The sequence below is a fragment of the Stenella coeruleoalba genome (genome assembly GCF_951394435.1).
Source record: "Stenella coeruleoalba genome assembly, chromosome: 11".
Classification (NCBI taxonomy): domain Eukaryota; kingdom Metazoa; phylum Chordata; class Mammalia; order Artiodactyla; family Delphinidae; genus Stenella; species Stenella coeruleoalba.
In genome coordinates, this window is record NC_137157.1 from 51,564,460 (window position 1) to 51,583,959 (window position 19,500).

General features: G+C 44.1%; 1 long non-coding RNA gene across 1 annotated transcript; it reads right to left on the reverse strand.

Moving 5' to 3' along the window:
• Nucleotides 1–7,605: 7,605 nt before the first annotated feature.
• LOC307194621 lies at nt 7,606–19,325 on the reverse strand. Its single transcript, XR_013830590.1, has 3 exons — nt 18,807–19,325; nt 8,119–8,324; nt 7,606–7,698 (listed from the first exon to the last, which is right to left on the reverse strand). It is a non-coding gene; the product is annotated as an uncharacterized lncRNA (long non-coding RNA).
• Between the last annotated feature and the right edge of the window lie 175 nt (nt 19,326–19,500).

Sequence of the window (19,500 nt, forward strand, 5' to 3'; positions counted from 1 at the left end):
CAATTGCTGTGATATTCACTTTTACTGAGCTAGCATTTTAATACGGTAAAGTCTTTAAAAGATACTGATTTTTAAATTTTGTAATTGTGAAACAAGTTACATGTCATGGGGGAAAATTAAAATTCTAGAAAAGGTTATAAAGAGGAAAACAAAACTCTACAGACCCACCCACTGCCCTACCTACCGCCCCGCAATTTTGTTCCCCAGAGGAATCACTGCCATCAACTTCTTGGGAAACCTGTCAGAAAGGCCATCTGTGTACGGATGTTCATTTTAACTTAGCTTCCCCAAGATAGAAGTATGGTGTTGTCAGTCCCAGGACGTGCTGGTGACCTCCTGTCTTCACCATGCTTTTAGCCAATAGGCACAACCTGAAGGCACCAAGTCTCCCAGAACAGCACCTGTCACCATGCTGGCCTCAGGTAAAACTGTAATGTGAGCCAGCTGTCTCGGAAACTCTTCTTCCTTCCTCTCTCCCCTCTGAATGTCCCATCATTTCTCAGGACAACCTGTGTCCTTGTGCGGCCCGTGACCATGCCTCACCCAGACCTCTCCTGCTCAAGTAATGACTCATGCTTAAAAAACTATCCTGTAGGGCTTCCCTGGTGGTGCAGTGGTTGGGAGTCCACCTGCCGATGCAGGGGACACGGGTTCGTGCCCCGGTCCGGGAAGATCCCATGTGCCGCGGAGCGGCTGGGCCCGTGAGCCATGGCCGCTGAGCCTGCGCGTCCGGAGCCTGTGCTCCGCAACGCGAGAGGCCACGACAGTGAGAGGCCCAAGTACCACAAAAAAAAAAAAAAAAAAAAAAAAAAACTATCCTGTACTCTATACCCCATCAAATCTTTCAGTGAGATTTATCAGTGAATACTAGATTGTATTAATTCTAAAGGATCTTTTCGTTTTAGAAAAAAATAACACAATTGACTCAGAAGAAGAAATCTGTAACAGTGGAATTTACCATTAATAGCCCTCAAATATTTGTTGAATGGCTTCAAGGTGCCAGGTATGGAGCTAAGGGGTAGAAACTTGTAGATTGGAGGGAACCGATATCTACTATGAACAGATTCCTGGGCTTATTTCAGAAGGGCATAGCATGACTAAAATGACTGCTGAGGAGTGTGGGAAAGAGAAGACAATCCAAAATAATAGTAACAGGCTCATGAGTCCAAACTCATGGCTTCTCTTTGTTTTCAGTTCCTATCTTGTGGAAGATTGTGCTGTTTTCACTCTGTCACAGAACAGATGGAACCATGATTTATGACTCACAGTTTATGAAGCTAATTTAATATTCTACCACACTTCATGCTCTATCACGTTTCCCACATTTGCAGTATTTTTTTCTTCCGAGACATTTGTCACAAAAGGAACACTGGGATGTTGGGAGGGGAGAAGAGGGAGGCACCGTAAAATAGGGGAACTATTGACATTGTAGGGGGCATTCATGCATCCAACAAATGTTTAGTGAGCCCTTTCATATGCCAGGCACTGCTCCAGGGACTAAAAATCCTATCAATGAGTCAAAAAGGTCTTTGTTCTGTGAAGGAGAAAAATATTGAACAAGTAAGTAAGTTAGCAAATAGCAGGGTCATCTCGTAGAAATGCTTTGAAGAAAATAAAATAGGGTAATGTTATAAAGAGCGACTGAAGTTGGACAACATTAAATAGGGTGGTCAAGGGACGTCTGTCACAGAAGGTGCCATTTGGAGATGCCTAAATGACAAGAAGGAAGTGGTTCTTCAGAAGTCACAAGAAGTGGATTCCAAGAAGAAACAGAGAGCACACAGGCTGCGAAGAAGTTTGGAGTGCACGAGATACAGCAACGAGGCCAGTGTGGTTACATTCACCAACCTACGCATAGCTCCCTCCTGCCCCTACTCTCCATCCAGCCACTGATGTGGATGCCATGGGGGCCATGGGCCAGGACGGTGGCTTTATGTTGTTTTGCACATCAAATAAAATACTTCCTGGCTCTAATTAGAAGATTTAGTGTAGCTCGGGTGGAATTCTATTTCCCACTTCACATGACGGTTCACAAGAAGTCAGCTAGCAGTGTGATTCCAATAGAATGCCAACCTTGCAGCCTGGGGAAAGAATCCAAACATGAATGGCAGAAGATCTGCGGTGGGTGGTGGTGTCGATTTTCCTCTGATTAAACTTGTTTGTAGGGAAAACTCAAAATTGTTTTCTAGGTAAATCTGATGAAATAATCACAGCAAACGTGATTATGTTCATGGCAACGCACTTTGTAAACTTTTATTCCAGTGTATGAAGCAATAAACTATATGGGTCATAGTGAATGATCTTCATCAATACTTTCCACAATTCCTTTATCTACAATTGTGAGAATGTTTTAAATCTTTGAAAATTGAATATTTTTCATAATTCACTTCGCAGCAATGCCTGCCTGATCTGAAATGATGTGAGGTTACTTACAATCTTTATCACAATCAGTGTCAATATTCATATATACCCACCTAGTGGTAAAAATATTTAAATGCTTTATTAAAAGATATCGCCCCAGTACCTGCTGAGGGTATTTATATTATAAATCTATCATTTTACTTATGTAAAGTCTGAAAAATTATGAATTCTGAAAAGTACTGACACAAGGTTTACAAGAGCAAACTTGCACTCATGAATCTCCGAATATTTTTATAATTTTAATCTTAATACAAACACCCTGAAAAGGTCTGCTAGTATGCTAATGAGTAAATGGTGAAGAGAAAAAAATGCCTGGCTGTCCAGTAGCTGTACAAGAAAGAACCACAATAAGGTATAGAATATTCATGACAACATACTGTGAACTTTTATGCCCAGGGTCTGTGTGAAGCTAAGCTATTTATGTCCTAGGTGTGTCCTAGTAACCGTTGTATCCCCAGCACATAGCTTAGCTGGCCCGTAGTAGACACTCAGTAAATATTTATTAATTGCTGGGTTTTTTTATTATTATTATTAGTTTTTTTGCGGTATGCGGGCCTCTCACTGTCGTGGCCTCTCCCGTTGTGGAGCACAGGCTCCGGAAGCGCAGGCTCAGCGGCCATGGCTCACGGGCCCAGCCGCTCCACGGCATGTGGGATCTTCCCAGACCGGGGCACAAACCCGTGTCCCCTGCATCGGCAGGCGGACTCTCAACCACTGCGCCACCAGGGAAGCCCAGTAAATATTTATTAAATAGCTACTCTGCTCTTAATACTTGGCCTCACTGCTACCCACCATGCTTGCTATCTCAAATGAAAACTACGCATCAACTCGTGATGCTGTTTCTCCTGAGTTCTCTGCCAAGCCAAGGTCGGGATGCCCGTCAAACAGATGTTTGCCATTCCTGAGACTCGCATGACTCTCTGATGGCAAGAAGAAGCAGTTTACTGCCAAAGCCCAATTTATATTTTGGGGAAATCTGCTAGTTCCTTTTTTTAATTAAAAAAAAAAATGCTCAATTTAAAAGAGCCCCGTGACTCTCTGATCCAAAGAAACACTCTGAATCATTAACAATCTCCACCAGCAACTTTAATGAATCTGAATCTGTTTTCAAACTCTTTCTACTCAGATCTTAACCCTTTTCCCCCAGCCTCCCACAGCCTCCACCAAGACTTTTATCAGTACGTATCAATCAAGAGTACCCAATCCAGGGCTTCCCTGGTGGCGCAGTGGTTAAGAGTCCGCCTGCCATTGCAGGTGAGACGGGTTTAAGCCCTGGTCTGGGAAGATCCCACATACCATGGAGCAACTAAGCCCGTGCGCCGCAACTACCGAGCCTGCGCTCTAGAGCCCGTGAGCCACAACTCCTGAGCCTGCGAGCCACAACTCCTGAAACCCACATGCCTAGAGCCCGCGCTCCGCAACAAGAGAAGCCATCGCAATGAGAAGCCCGTGCACCGCAACGAAGAGTAGCCCCCGCTCGCCGCAACTAGAGAAAGCCCGTGCAGCAACGAAGAACCAAAGCAGCCAAAAATAAATAAATAAAATTAATTAATTAAAAAAAAGGGTATCCATTCCATTATCATGCTTGTTCTTCTATTGACTCAGCCAAATGAGGGTCAGCAGAACCCAGAGTCTTCCCAGCTGCCGTGGCTGCAGCTGCTTCCCCTCCTGCCCCAGTCCCCAGCAGGCTGTCCTTTACTTCTTAGAGCTGAGGAACCGCGAGCGCTGCCACTGGTAAAACAAGTATAGGATCTCTCTTCATAAGGCAAGATAAAGAAGGTGTTATACACTGGCATGCCAGGGGAGCTGGACAGGCCACCCTGCTTCCTATGTGAGAAGCAGCTGGAATGGGAGCCTAGACTGGACATTGGAACTGAAAGATGAGAGGCAGCAATACGGTGGAAGGCCATGCCGTGTGCAGGAAAGAATAAACATAAGGAAAAGAGACCACTGAGAAGGATGTTGAATTATACCTTTGGTCCCAGACTGCTCCCAGGAATCCCAGGCCTATCTGCAAGTCTGGTGTATCCCAACAGGACACATCATCAACCAATGGGTCCAGAATCTGGGACAGTGGGATGTGATGGTTAAAATGCAAGAACAAACAAACAAACAAAAAATCCACCATCAACAATGAACAAACACACAGCACAAGACCTCATCATTTCCATCATTTTACCATCAACCAAATAATACCAGTTTGGGCAATCCTTGGCTTGCTTTTATTTTCCAGCAATATCCCAACAACTTGGGCCACTTTAAAACAACCCCCTGCACTTGACTGAAACTTAGTAACAATACTGAGGTCACTATGGCCTCAGCTCTAGGCAGGGAAATGATCAACTCCAGGGAGGGTCCCTGCCACCACCCAAGTGCCTCCCCAAAAGGAGACCTGAATAGAGAGAGAGAAGGCTGCATTTCCCTCTAAGCTAAAAACTCAGACTTAAGATAAAGACCATGCTCTGTTCTGGACCTGGACATATCGATCCATCCTGCAGAACAAGCACGCCCCTCCCTTCTATTCAGGAATTCGAAGACTAAAGCGTTCTTGGGTCTCCACCTATTGCATTTGGAATTATAAGGGGAGAGGGACCACCTCCTGGAATTCCTGCAAAACCTGCTCAGCCTATCTTCACAGCTCCATTTAAACCCTCCTGTGTCCTGGAAGAAGGGCAGAGAAACCACTCTCCAGGGCTTGTGCACCAGAGACAAAGGCCAGCTGAGATGAGCATCTGCTTTCACTGTTTCTGCTGCTTTGGGGTCAGGCGATTGGATGGTCTCAAGAGAGGCTTTCCCTGCCTAGAATTCCAGAGAAGACCGGACTCAATTAGGACTTGGCTTCTTCATTAGACACTTAGCCAATTGGTCCCTGCCTTGGTGCCTCAGCCCCTACCCAAGACCCAACTGCAGCCAGCACTGACCAGTGAGCGCCCTCAGTTGCCAGGGTGGAAAGGAATGTGTGGAGTAAACCACGCAACACACTCTCACTACTAGGGGAAAATGTGCTCCCCAGAACATCAGTGGAGAGCAGCATTTTGGTAGAATTTTTTTTTTTCTGAAAAATTATTCATTCAACCAGTGTTTTCTCACACACTATGCTGGGTCATAGGGATGGAGTGTTGAACTTGACCATGGCCCCTGCCTTCACCTAAGCTTACTATTTAAGCACAGGTTTGAGATCCAACTGATCTGACTTCTAATTCAGTTGCTTAGCTTTGCAGGGCCTCCTCAGGACAATAAAATTACCACAAAGGGTTATAATGAGGGTTAAATGAGATCATCCATGGGAAGTATTTGGCCCACTGCCTAGCTCTGAGTAAATGGTAGCGATCCGTGATTATTATTCCATAAAGGCCTCAACCGTCCAGCCTCTAGGTCATAGGAGGCACGCTGGAAACTGAGCACCAGAGGCCAGAATGCCCTCATCTGTGCATAAAGGGCCTCGAGCTGATAACCAGACCCAGCATGCGAAAGGACTACATCTGGTTCCAGACAGCACAGCCCCAGAGCTCTCAGCGGAAGCTCACCAGCCACAGTACAAACCGGGGAAGAACCCAGCCACCACCATTGTCGGCAGACCATTGCTCCAGGCAGCAAGAAAGGTTCCCAGAGGCCTTTTGTCAATTGTCCCCTGAACAGAACATAAACATCTCCGCGGCTGCCATTCAGTGGACATCCTGTTTACATGGTGAGTGGGGATCTTGGTTGTGTTCCCTCTTCTCTTTTTAAAGACTCTAATTATGTTTACCCAAGGCCAGCAGTAGGTGCCAGGAGGGCTGTGAGTTTATTTCCCTGGCCAACGCAGCAGACGGCTGGCGGCAGCCCCACTGACCCCTGCATCCCAGGCGGGGAGCCAGCCCTACGCACACACCACACTCTCCCTACAAAGACAGCTATTTTCAATGAGCTGTTTTCTTTCCGTGCACACTGGGATGCTCTGGATGATGGTCTAGCAAACGCCAAACTATGTTGGCTCTAGGCACTTACCGGATAACTGGATAATGAAGGGAGGGAAGGAAAGTGTACAGAGCTCTGAAGAAGGCCGCCTGCGTTCCATGCAGTGCACTGCATGCATTTCACATACATTGCTTTGGTTGACCCTGTACATTCCAAAGAGCTATATATCTCTACCTGAGTTTTACAGATGAGGAAATTAAAGCACAGATGAAGTCACTTGCATGAGGTCACTCTGCTAGTAATGGTAGAATTGGAATTTAAACCAGAGCCATCAAGCTCTCTAGTTCATGTTGTTTCTACTCCAGGAAAAAAACATGAATTTTAGAATACTTAGAGTCTTTTACAGAAGCCCAAACAAGTTGTTTTGACCCAGCGATTCCTAGGCTTTTTCATCCTTTTCCCTCCCACTGTAACCAGGGTAACATATTTTCAGACATTGATCAAATGCATTTTAAATAGAGTTGCATGTTTACTGCAGCGGTGTAAGTTGCTTACAGAACAACCTTCCCGCTAACTACTATAAACGCTGAACAAAACATAAAAAATAACTCCTGAGGATTTTGGAAAGCAAACAACAGCACACAGTTTGTGGAGGGAGATGGAATTTGAAATTTGGAGAAGTGATCGGCATGGAAGTCGGTTTCTTAGTTTTTGTTCAGTTGGTTTGGTTAATCATATAGAACCCAGATAAGAGGACAAAGAGAAATGGCAGAGGTATGAGTAAATGTTTAACTCTGCTTATGACACATTTTCTCCTAAGAATTCCTACGGCCCCTCTCAACTCGGGTACATCCTACTCCCTATTGAGAGAGAGTACTCTATTTCTCGAACTTCCTCTTGGAGTATTTTAGGCAGCCTCTCAGACAGCCTCCAGTGATCCCTGCCGCCTGGTACCGACCTCTTGTGTAACCTCCCCACCCCCTTGAGTATGGGCTAGATGTGGTGATTTACTCCTAACGAACAGAACAGAGAGAAGTGACAGGATGTCACTTCCAAGATTAGGTTATAAAAGATCACAGCTTCTGCTGTGGTCTCGGTCTCTCTCTCTCTCTCTCTCTCTCTCTCTTTTTCATCCCTCACTCTGGGGGAAACAGACTACCACGTTGTGAACAGCTCTGTGGAGCCCATAGGTTATGCAACTGATGTCTCTGGCCAGTGAAAACCTGAGGCCTGCCAACAGCCACGTGAGTGAGCTTGAAAATAAATCCTACCTTGAGATGACTCCAGCCCTGGCTGGTACCTTGATTGTAGCCTTATAAGAGATGGTAGGTCAGAGGCACCCAGCTAAGTCACAGCACGCAGATTCCCAATCCACAGGAGCTGTAAGATAATAAATGCTTGTTGTTTTAAACTGCTGAATATGGGGGTAATTTGTTACCCAGCAGTGGATAACCAATACACAGGGTAAAGACAGATTCTAAGGGGAAAGGGGAGAGGGTGTGGAAGAGGAACACAGTGCACAGGTCACCAAGGCAGCCTCCTGACACTGCCATCCAGTCCCTGTGGACCCCTGGTGGACTGACTGCACCTCATGTACAGCTTTAGAAATCTATCAAATAAAGATTTAAAAGGCATCTGCATTAGTGTCCTGTGACTACTGTAACATATTATCTCCAACATGGTAGGTTAAAACAACATAAATTTATCCTCTCACAGCCCTGGAGGTGCAGAAGTCCAAGGTCAAGGTATCAGCAGGCTCACACTCCCTCTGGATGCCCCAGGGGAGATTCCATTCCTTACCTCCTTCAGCTTCTGGAGGCTCCAGGTGTCCTTGGCTGGGACCGCATCACTCCAGTCTCTGCTTGTCTTCACCTGGCTGCCTTCTCTTCTCTGTTTCCACTCTGTGTGTCTCTTTTAAGAACATTTGTCATTGGCTTTAGGGCCCATCCAGATAATCCAGGATGATCTCATCTTGGGATCTTCACTTAATTACTTTTGCAAAGACCCTTATTCCAAAACAAACAAACAAAAATCACATTCACAAATTCCAGGACGTGACCATACCTTTTGCGGGGGCTACCATTCAACCCACTATGGTATCCTTAAATGCTATGTGGAGGTTTTGGGTATGTATGTTATTTTTCATAAGTAATATTTTCCTATACATCTTATTCTATATCTTACTATTTTCACTTAACACTATGTTTTTGTGTTTTCATAATGCCCTTAGGTACCTAGTTTATATTCCATAGTAAGCTTCCCCACGTTTTACTTATTCAGTCTCCTAGTGATAGGTATCTAAGTTCTTAGCCTCCACCTGTCTGCTACCACACACATGCAGCAGTGGACATCACTGTTCATGTCCCCTTATGATGCAACTGTTTCTCTGGCCTATAATCCCAGGAGTGGTTTGGCTAGATCCTCAGTGTCTGTAAGTATTGCCAGACAGTGGCTGTACCAGTTACTCTCACATGCACGAGGGTTCCTTTTTATCAAATTCTTGCCTATATTTGAAGTCATTCAATTTTATAATATTTGCCACTCTGGAGTCTGTAAAGTGCTATCTCACTATTGCTTTAGTTATGTTTTGTACAATGACTAGTGAGACAGAACACGATCAGTCTCTTACGTTTTTCAGTATCTATATCTTTACCAAACAGACGCTTTAGCACACTCTCGCCTCCCTGCCAATGAAATGGTATTGTTCATTTTTGTTCTAGATTATAATGGACGTGACCTTGTTGCCTTCTCTCTTTGTTCCCCTTATTTAGACAGGAATTACCCTTTCTAGTTTATTTACATGCCCTTAGCTCCCAGGCCAGATATTTGTCTTCAGCTCCTAGTCTCACACTTACTCTTCTATATTCTTTTCTGGAAGAAGGGCAAGCAAAAGGCTCTACATTTCCCAGACTTCCTTGCTGGCCAAATCCTAGTTAGGTTCTGCCAATGGGAGGCCCCTGCGCCTGATCAGCAGGGAGGAAGATGATCAGAGCCATTCTGTTTCTGATAGCACCTCAGCTGCAACAGTGGTGGCTCCTGCCCAGCGTCAGCCCCATGCTTCCAGCAGCACTGGCAGTGCAGCTCCAGGAGCACCCAGAGCGAGTGTGGGCTCAGAGGCTCCAGCCCAGGTGCAATAGCAACTCCTTGAGCTCTGAGTAGACCACCCTTCCCCTTTTGCTCCCCCGAGTCTTTCAACATCTTTGTAATCAACTCCCCGCATTAAATCCCCCTCAGCTTGAAACATCTAAAATGATTTGTTCCCTGACTGACCGATACACTTCCCATACTCTTAGCATCCTGCTGGAATGGTTTTTCATCTTCCAGTAGCGTTTCGAAGCTTGTCTTTATGAGGTAAAAATTCTTAGACTCTGTATAACTAAGAATATCTTCATGTCACCCCTTGCATTTCAATGATAATTTAGCTGGGTATAAAACCTCAGGAACAATGTACTAGTGCTTTGAGACTATTACTCCACTGTCTCCTTGCATCGAGTGTTGCTGTTGAGAAGTGTGATGGCAGTTTATTCTTGGTCCTTTCGAGGTCATCTGCTCCTTCTCTCAAGAATCTTCTAGAATTTCTTCTTTGTCTTCTAAGTTCTTAAATGTCTTTATAATGTGGCTTGTGTTGATTTTCCCTTATCTCTATTGTATGATTTTTCCTTATCTCTACTTAAAACCCTTTCAATCTAAAGTCTTTTATCCATATTTCTATATAGATAGTTATTAACTCTTGAAATATTTCTTCACTACTTTCTCTTTCTTTCCCATTCTAGGATCCCTATCATATTGGCACTTCTCTCTTTCTCTTAACTTTTCTTTTATCCAATCTTTCTCCTTATTGTCTGTTTCTGATGCCTAAGGGCTTGGTCTTCCAGCTCATTGATTAGTTCATCCAAGGTTTTCATTCTACTATTCAATCCCTCTGAGTTCTTCATCTATTGTCTTCATCTTACCCAGTATCTCTGGTAGGATCTTCTTTAGGACTGCTCATTTCTTTTTTCCATTTCTGATATTTTTTCCTTTGAGGATATTATGTGTATTTTATATTCTTGTGCTCTGATCCATTAATTCTAACTCCCTTTGTTGTAAGTTGTTCAACTTGTTATCTTTCTTTTACAGCAGCCAAGCTCCTCCAATTTCTCCGTATTTTCCCCCAATGAATTCAGCATATCAGCTCTCTTTGATAGCAATGTGGCACCAGACGGAGGGGTCATCCAGGTCTTATATTGATTCTTTCCTGAGAGTTTAGAAAGGGGCAGAGAGGAGTGAGACCACTTCTTCTTGGCTATTTCAAACTCCACCACCACTACCACACACAACTACATGCATCCTCAGGCAGGAGGTCCTGCCCTCCAAGAACCTCCCTCTCCTTCCACCTGGGGTACTGCAGTACTTGGAGAGCTGCACCCCTCACTTGAAACCACCCAGCCCAACTGGTAGGGGCAGTGGGACAACGGAAGAGGGAATTCTCAGGAGCCAGACTTCCCACCCACCATTGGTATTAGTAGCTGGGCTTTAGGTTTCCCACAGCCTCAAGCTAAGGAAAAGTGACTGTCACTTTGTTTCTGCCCCCACAGTGTCTCCAGGGCAGGCAATGACCAGATTCCAATTTATTTACCTTTCGATTTATCCCAAAATACCACTTTCATGATGTCGTTTCCATGCTCAAATACCTTCAATGACTCTCCATTATCCACTGGATTTTCTTTTAAGTCCACATAAAAAGCCTTCTCTAATCTGCCCTTTTTTCTCAATACTTTCCTCAATCTGGCATCCTCAGATTTACTTCGCTGTCCCATCTTTAATCCTAGATAACCATCACAGCACAATTTCTTATTCCTAGCAGAGGCAGAAGAATACACCTCTTAATTGATTGTGCTAGCCCATATGCTAATGGCAGTAAGAAGTAGCAAAATCATTGTTCTTGGTTTAGAAAAAGAAAAAAGTTTCTTGTCATGGGCAAAGAGAGGACACAATCTACCATCACCAGGACATGTTAAGGATTTTCACACTGTTGGAGAAAGGTTTGCAATAAAGTGAGCCAAACTCATTTATTTAATCTCTCTTCTAATCAAAGTTCCATGTTTTCAAGATCTCTTAGCAGTGTGCAGCTAGGGAACAGACTTATGGAAATTGACCTCATGATATTGATCTCATTAGCAATATTTTAACAAACAGGTGCTAACTTGTGAGAAAAGCAAAGGCAACAAAAGATGATGTAACCCATCTAAGGGCTCCGATCGAATAGCTTAGCTTATTCACCTCAGGACCAATGCAGCAGTTCACAGTTATGATCCCCTATCCTCAGCCATAAAACTGTGTCCATTCAGTGGGAAGTAAAATGGGTCTTTAAATAAAGACTGAAGATAAACTTGTGCATCACAAACAAAATACATGCCTGCTTCCAAAAGGAGAAATAATCAAAACCCTCCAGGCAGTTGGACTAGATTTCTTTTGATGTTCCCACCACTTGCCTTCGTAACTCAAGTCACTTCTATGTCAGCTTGCCCAAGTGGCTTGGAGAACATAAGAGTTGCTAACCAGGACTCTGACTTTTTAAAGGTCTGTCTGTGTCTGTAAAATAACGGTACTTATGTGTACTTAGGAGGAAATACCAAACTAACAAGGAAGACCACAAATCCACAAAATTTTAATTTCTACCCTTGGTAGAAGTTAACCTCCATATTCATGTTTTGGTATTACAGATTTTCGTGACGACTTTAAAGCTTGCCATGGTATTTATGGTAATTTCATTACAAACCGCATCTTCATCTTTTCATTTCTTTCCTATTTATAATTGTACAACTGTAATTAAAAGGTATTACTACTACACGCTATCCTAGCTAAAAACTTGGCCTGCCAGACTGACAACATTTAAGACATTTCTCTGGCTTCATTTCTTTTCTCCATTTTGGAAGAAGGGTGGGGAGAAAAGAGAGGCAGGAGAGACTTTGGTCATTATAACCTCAAATCCTTTCATCAACTCCTCTTTGTTCCTAAAAAAAAAAAATTAAGATTTTTTCCAAACAGTCCCCCCACCAAATGAAATGTTTTGATATAATAGTTTCCATTTCAGCTTTACCACATCTGAAGTGACACTCATTCAGCCTCTCTAAGAGCATGCAAAGGACTTCAAGGATTGTTGAGACTTAAATTGAATTCTGTCTTCCAGTGGGGGTGCCAGCAGCCTCTGCCCCCATTGCTCAAAGGGTCCTGGAGGCCGAACACCACGGTTGAGGTGCCTCTTATCTTTCCCATTCAGCACAGAACAGGTACTTCTGTGTAAATACCTTTCCTTGTTCCAATGAGGTATCCCTCACAAGTCCAGGAAAGTAATTTAGCAGCAAGGAAACTGAGCAGAAATCTAAGGTGAAGCCTCAGCTGAAAAAAAGGTGGAGCAAGCTGATAATTAACCACATTCTTAGTATCTTCAAAGAAGGTTGAAGCTGGAGAGCCAGACAGAGTCACTGCCCTCAAGGCAATGAGTTCACCAACTAGCTGGAAGGAGGATGCACATCTGCTGGGTTTTCACCAGCCGACTATCCATCTTTCCATTAGAGAACTGATGCTCTCCCAGCCAGGTCACCCTGATGGGACTCTTAATCACTGTATGCCACCTACTTGCAGGGCAAACACACAGAACCAGGTCAACAGAATCACTTAGGGTAAAAGTCTCAGAGCAATCTGTCACTGTTTTCATCATTAGTGCTATAAATGTGGCCTCACATTGGGCCCATGTTATCAGACTCCCCCTTCTCTCATGAAAGACTCTTCTTGGGACCCTTTGGGATCTTTTCCTGGTGATGGACCTTCACTGGAACCATCTCAATCCACTGGAAGTTTGAATCTCAAAAAAGTAGGGGTCAAAATCTTGGTCGCATCTCTCCTGAAAAGTTCCTGGGTTCCTCTCCACGCTTGTCCTCTGTCAAACCACAAGGAAAGGTCCCCATCCCTGAAGCTCTTCCTCTGGAGGAAGAGGTAACAATCCGCCTTAGATGTAGAGTGACTCCTCACAAAGGTAACAAAATCTGCTCCAAAACAACGTACCGTCTGGTCCTCAACCAGTGCCTCACTACCTTAGCTCCACATTGGCATCACCTGAGTGGTTCTTAGAACCTCTTGTTGCCCAGGCCACACCCACACCCAACTGGGGATGAGACCCAGGCATGAGGGTTTGTTAAAGCTCCCAAATGATCCCAGTGTGCAGCTGTATTGTACATAAGAGGCTCCTGGCTACTGGAAATAGCCAAGCTCTCTCTTTCTCTTTCATTTAACTGATGTTCCCCACTACACAATAAGAATATTAACACATTGTCATATTTACTGCATATACTCGTATCAGTTTGCTGTCTGTCTTTATGATTTTGCCAGATACACACACACATACACACACAGAGGTGTATATGTAGATATAACATGCGCACACACACATATATACACACACGTGTATATATACACGTGTATACAATATATATACGTATGTGTATATATGTGTTATATATCCCACAAATACATATGTTTAATAGTGTCAGGGAGTGAGCAGAATTGCAAGGTGACAGAGCTGATAGCAGCAGGTGCATTATGACAGTGATACTATGGCTCTTAAACAGAGTGTGAGTTCATTCACAAAAGTCCTGGTTTATTTAGTGTTAACTCTGTGCCATACACTACACCAAGTCCTGGGAACTCAGTAGTCACTAAAATCACACCCAATTCCTGCACTGATGGAGCTTAGAGGAAGACAGTAGACCCTAACCAAACAATCACATGTATGAATGCTATGTACACTCCAGGCCTGTGCATGAACTTTAAGAGGATGCAACAAGGCACCTAGCAACTTGCGGGGTGGACCAGACCTCTCTGAGATTGTTCCAAGGACATCCCTTACTCACATGTCCTTTATTAAGAATGTTTGCTTCTCTACAGCAAAGCAATTTAGAGTCGTCCATCACATGAAAAGAGGCTTTTTTCCCCAGAGAAACTCTAAGCTCCAAGATAGACTTCTGGAATACCGTGTTTTTGGCACAGCTCTTAACACTATGCATTATACTGGGACAGGCCTAATCACCAGCAAGCCTTAGAGATGCATTCCATATAGGTCCCTCAGGAACTTATCTGTGGTTTAGTCAACCACAGAGCCATCCACTTTGTAAACTGTCCACAGAGAGCCGTAAAGAAAAATCTCCCCATCCTGACAATCTTTTCTTTGTTCTCCAGAACTCCACAATTAAAAACAGGGACTTTCCTGGTGGCGCTGTGGTTAAGAATCCGCCTGCCAATGCGTGGGACACGGGCTTGAGCCCTGGTCGGGGAAGATCCCACATGCCACGGAGCAGCTAAGCCTGTGAGCCACAACTACTGAGCCCGCGTGCCACAACTACTGAAGCCCGCGTGCCTAGAGCCCGTGCTCCGCAACAAGAAAAGCCACCACAATGAGGAGCCCGCGCACCGCAACGAAGAGTAGCCTCCGCTTGCAGCAGCTAGGGAAAGCCTGAGCGCAGAAACAAACACCCAACACAGCCGAAAAAATAAACAAATAAATAAATAAAAACAAAAGCAAAAAAAACCTATATACACTAGAGAGAATTGGTGATTTTTAAAGAAAGTTGTCAAACCGAGGTGTACTCTGAGTCAGATCCTCATTCAATTTCACATTCATTCATCAGCTACTGCCGACCAAGCCCTGCTCTGTGCTGAGAATATCTGTAGATGTAAAGCCTTTCAAGATTTATGCTGTTCCTTCCTATAGGAGGGCACATTTTTTTTTTTAACATCTTTATTGGGGTATAATTGCTTTATAATGGTGTGACATTTTTATTTTTAATGCCTACCCCCACCCACTGCAGGAGTCACACAGGGACTAGCATTCAGTAGGCATTTTTTTTTTTTTTTTTTTTTTTTGCGCTACGTGGGCCTCTCACTGTTGTGGCCTCTCCCGTTGCAGAGCACAGGCTCCGGATGCGCAGGCTCAGCGGCCATGGCTCACGGGCCCAGGCGCTCCACGGCACATGGGATCCTCCCGGACCGGGGCACGAACCCGTGTCCCCTGCATCGGCAGGCGGACTCTCAACCACTGCGTCACCAGGGAAGCCCCAGTAGGCATTTTTCATGTTGAATAAATGAGAACCATCAGGATACCTGGCTACCCAGATGTCCTCTGATGGGGTTAGAATCAGGATGAGGTTGCTTTAGGGCTCATGCCCTTGGGATTCCTTGGTGGGGATGGGAGTGGGGTGGTATGTGTGTGTACCCACTCCTTTTCACTCCATAGGAACTTTTAAGTCTCCAAGCCAACAAATTTTTCCCCCGGGAACAAACACTGAAATCTCTTGCTCTAGTCATAGGGTGGGGCTTTGGAAAAATTAGAGAGAGAACTCAGAGCTCCTAATTGTTCTTAGTAATTCTCAGTGGTCTCTGTACTCTGCCCTCAAAGATCTTCTTTGAGGAGTTATGATTTTATAATCTGACCATGAAAGGTTGTAAATGAGATTGTGTCATGTTGCTACATATCCACCCAGAAGTGATGAGACCAGGGCTATTGGGAAATATGCATGAGATTAACACCCAAATGCTCACAGAGTCGTCTTGTAGAATTTGTATTCAGTCGTGGTGACAGAAAAGATAGGTTTTTCATTTACACACACACATTCTCACAAGACTAGTTGGTCTCTCAAACCTTATGGAGACAAGGAAACCAGGTGATACTTGAATTGTAAGGCCTGGGATTCTCATGCTGCCCCCAGGTGGCCAACAGGGACTTGGATGTAAAGCAACTGTCAGACTGAAAGGATGTCTTCTACTGATTCAGTTCACCCCCAAATTACTCAGGTGGGTTGTTTTTAATAACCACAGTGCTGAATTGACACTGAGAAAACAACTGTACCCACTGTAAGCTGATGGTCTCATCTTGGCAGTCACAGCTATTCCTTACCAAATCAGAGGAATCTCCATTTTTCCCATCTATTTACTATTTAGCTTGGACTTGTCAGATAGGTATGGTGTCCAATGTTTACTTCTTTTCTTGCCTTTTTAAAATCCTTTCTTTTCTAGAACTTGATAAATTTCATTCTCTTCCCCTTTAAAATTGCTTTGGGGTTCATTTTGGTTGGTGTGTGAAAGGAAGGAAGAGAGAGAGAGCACACTGACTCTCTGACAACATTCAACCCAGTGTCACTGAGGCTGAGTGGATCCCTGGGCCTGGCCGACTGGCGTGTAGGTTCTGAGTTAACTCCAAGTTCAAAAGCACCTCTGTTAGGCCAGAGGGAGGCACGTTCTCCCAAGGAGACTGCTGTGTGCTGGGGTACATGGGAAGGGACAACACAGGAGTGGGATTGGGTTAGGAAGTCCTTTGTGATGTCCACTTATCCTTTAAGAAAACTCCACTAGTGTCACTCAGAAAGATTTTTCTTAACCTTTTTGAAATCAGAGAACTTCAATGATACTTTCTTTAAAACAAAAAAGTTTTCTCCACCCGTTCCCATCCACATACACAAACCTAAAGTAAGAATTACGGTGTAAACACACACACACACACACACACACACACACACACACACACACACACACACACACTTTAATAAGATACCTTGGTAATGAAAGAGTTCCGATATGTGGTTTTAGCAGTTATCTCTATACCCCAGCCACTAACATGATTCCAAATATATAGCAACAGTCCAATGAATGCATGTTGAATTAAATTGAAAAAAATTCCATCTGTGTAAGATATCAAACAAGTGACAAAGAGAACTTTAAATCTGTTCACTTTTCTTAATAAAAAAAAATTGTGTTTGCTTCCACATATCTCTTAAGAATTGAAGCCATGTTGCAATTTGACAGAATCTTCAAGTAAATAAGTGAGTGATTAATTGCCTTCTATATGTGAGTCCAAAACTTAGGTATGAAAGTATACATTTGGAAACGCGATTTTCTTCTCTTATATTCTTAAGGAAATATGCTATACTTTTGAGAAATGAATGTATTTACTTTTATACACATGTCAGTAGTTCTGCTTTCCACTTTTCACTCAGTTCTATTAAAAAGAGAAAAGATATCTTATTCTGCTTGCTCCAGCTGGTGTAAATCCCTTGTCCGATAAATTGTCTCTGCTATAATTGCTGCCAGGCTGGCAGAGGGCACGGAGCATGAACTAACTCTGTTGCTGTGGTCAAGGAAGGCAGCTTATGGAGATGAGCACCTACTGCATGGTGGGCCTGGACTGCATTCCTCTTCTCCCAGCTTCTGCTCACCTGACACTCTGCCACACAATGTGCTCATCTATGCCAGTCAGGGCTAAGATGAATGTGACCTTGAGTTCAGGCTCTTTCAATTATTTTCAAATATTCTTAGTCTCTTCATATGCAACGCAACTGATCAAAGTTCAATTTAAGAATAATCTTTGCCAACTGATTTCTATAGAAAATGATTTTTCTCTAAAATCCTCCATAAAATGCTGGCTGCCTGCCTTACGTGTTAGCCAAGGAATGGATTTTGTCTCTAATCTGAGTATTCTGGGTCTGCCTTCTCTGCTGCTGTGACCTGGACGTGGGAAAGAAGAATCAGAGAAGAGTGCCTGCAGAAGAATTGTTTTCTGATTGGAGTCTGAGCTAAAACAGTTTTCCTTTTGCACATCTCATGGCCTGTGTCACACCATTAGACATTCTTCTGTGTCCAGTAGCTCAAGTACAATCACCAACTAACCCATTCTTAACCCAACAGCAAACAAGAAATAGTGTTGACAATTTTAGGAAGTCACACCTTGTCATCCGCCCACTGATCTTGCAAAGCGTACATACAAAATTGCTCTAGCGGTTTCTATTACAGAAACCATGGGAGTGATATTCGAAATATTTAACAACGCATAAGTTATAGGTACTGACCGTTCAGAACAGATACCTACAGTAATTAACTGGCCTAGGCTGACTGAATGTTGCTTATTGGAAATTGTTATTTTTTTGGAGAAATTTTTTCATTATCTTCCCCGATACTTATGGCACAATTAAAATTTGTCCTTGGATACTTGTGTTGACAAAACAGCAGGACTGCATCGGCTCCAACGTAGGAAGCAGTGACCTACAGTGCATGTGACAAAAATAGCATAAGGGCCACCACCCTTTTCAGAGTATGTAACCCACTTGCCCCTACTACATCCCTGCCTGCTATTTGCAGATGTCGCCAAAGCCACCACTGCCCTCAGGAATGCCAAGTAGCAGGAGTGGGCAGTTTGCCATGCATCTTTGGATGATCGCCAATCCACAGCCCTGCCCGAAGCCTTGCAGCTTTCCCACCCAGACAGGCCAACCCTGTGGCCTTACTCGTGCAGAGCAGTTTTCTCTTCTGATCTGTTGGAGGTTTTTATGGAAGAAGCAAGGGATCGCGGAGTAAGTGACTGATATTTTTTTTTTAAGTTTGAGAACTACCTCTCCAGGGGCACAGGATTCAGGACGGACAGATTCAAGGTTACCTTAGGCAAAGTCGAGCTGTGCTTTTACCTGCAAGTATTCAAAAGTGATCCTGTCCTGACAGGGGGCCCTGGTTTGCTTTTCCAAATTATTCCGGTAAATCACATCAAGAGTGCAAATCGGGCTTCCCTGGTGGCGCAGTGGTTGAGAGTCCGCCTGCCGATGCAGGGGAACACGGGTTCGTGCCCCAGTCCGAGAAGATCCCACATGCCGCGGAGCGGCTGGGCCCGTGAGCCATGGCCGCTGAGTCTGCGCATCTGGAGCCTGTGCTCTGCAACGGGAGAGGCCACAGCAGTAAGAGGCCCGCGTACCACAAAAAAAAAAAAAAAAAAGAGTGCAAATCATCCAGGCAAGGGAAGTTACTAACAACTGCTGCTCATTTTCAGCAAAGGTTCTAAATCAATACTTAAGAGACTCTTCATCAGTTGTTTGGGAACGAGTGCCAACTGGTGTGTACAAATGATAATGAGGCCAGTCTTACTAGTCATTTAAGAAGGGGACCCAGTAATTTTAAGGCAGATGAGGGTGTCACTTGACCTGAACCTTCACTGCCTTTGTTAATTCCCCAAGCATTTGCTGAGTCCTCTGTGCACAAGGCAGCATGTGCGATGAATAAGACAGAGTGCTGGGCTTAAAGATACATAAAAAATCCTACCCCTTTCACTCACATCCTCAGAAGAACTGCTTACTTTTCTCAGATGTGTTACCTATATAGATAGATATG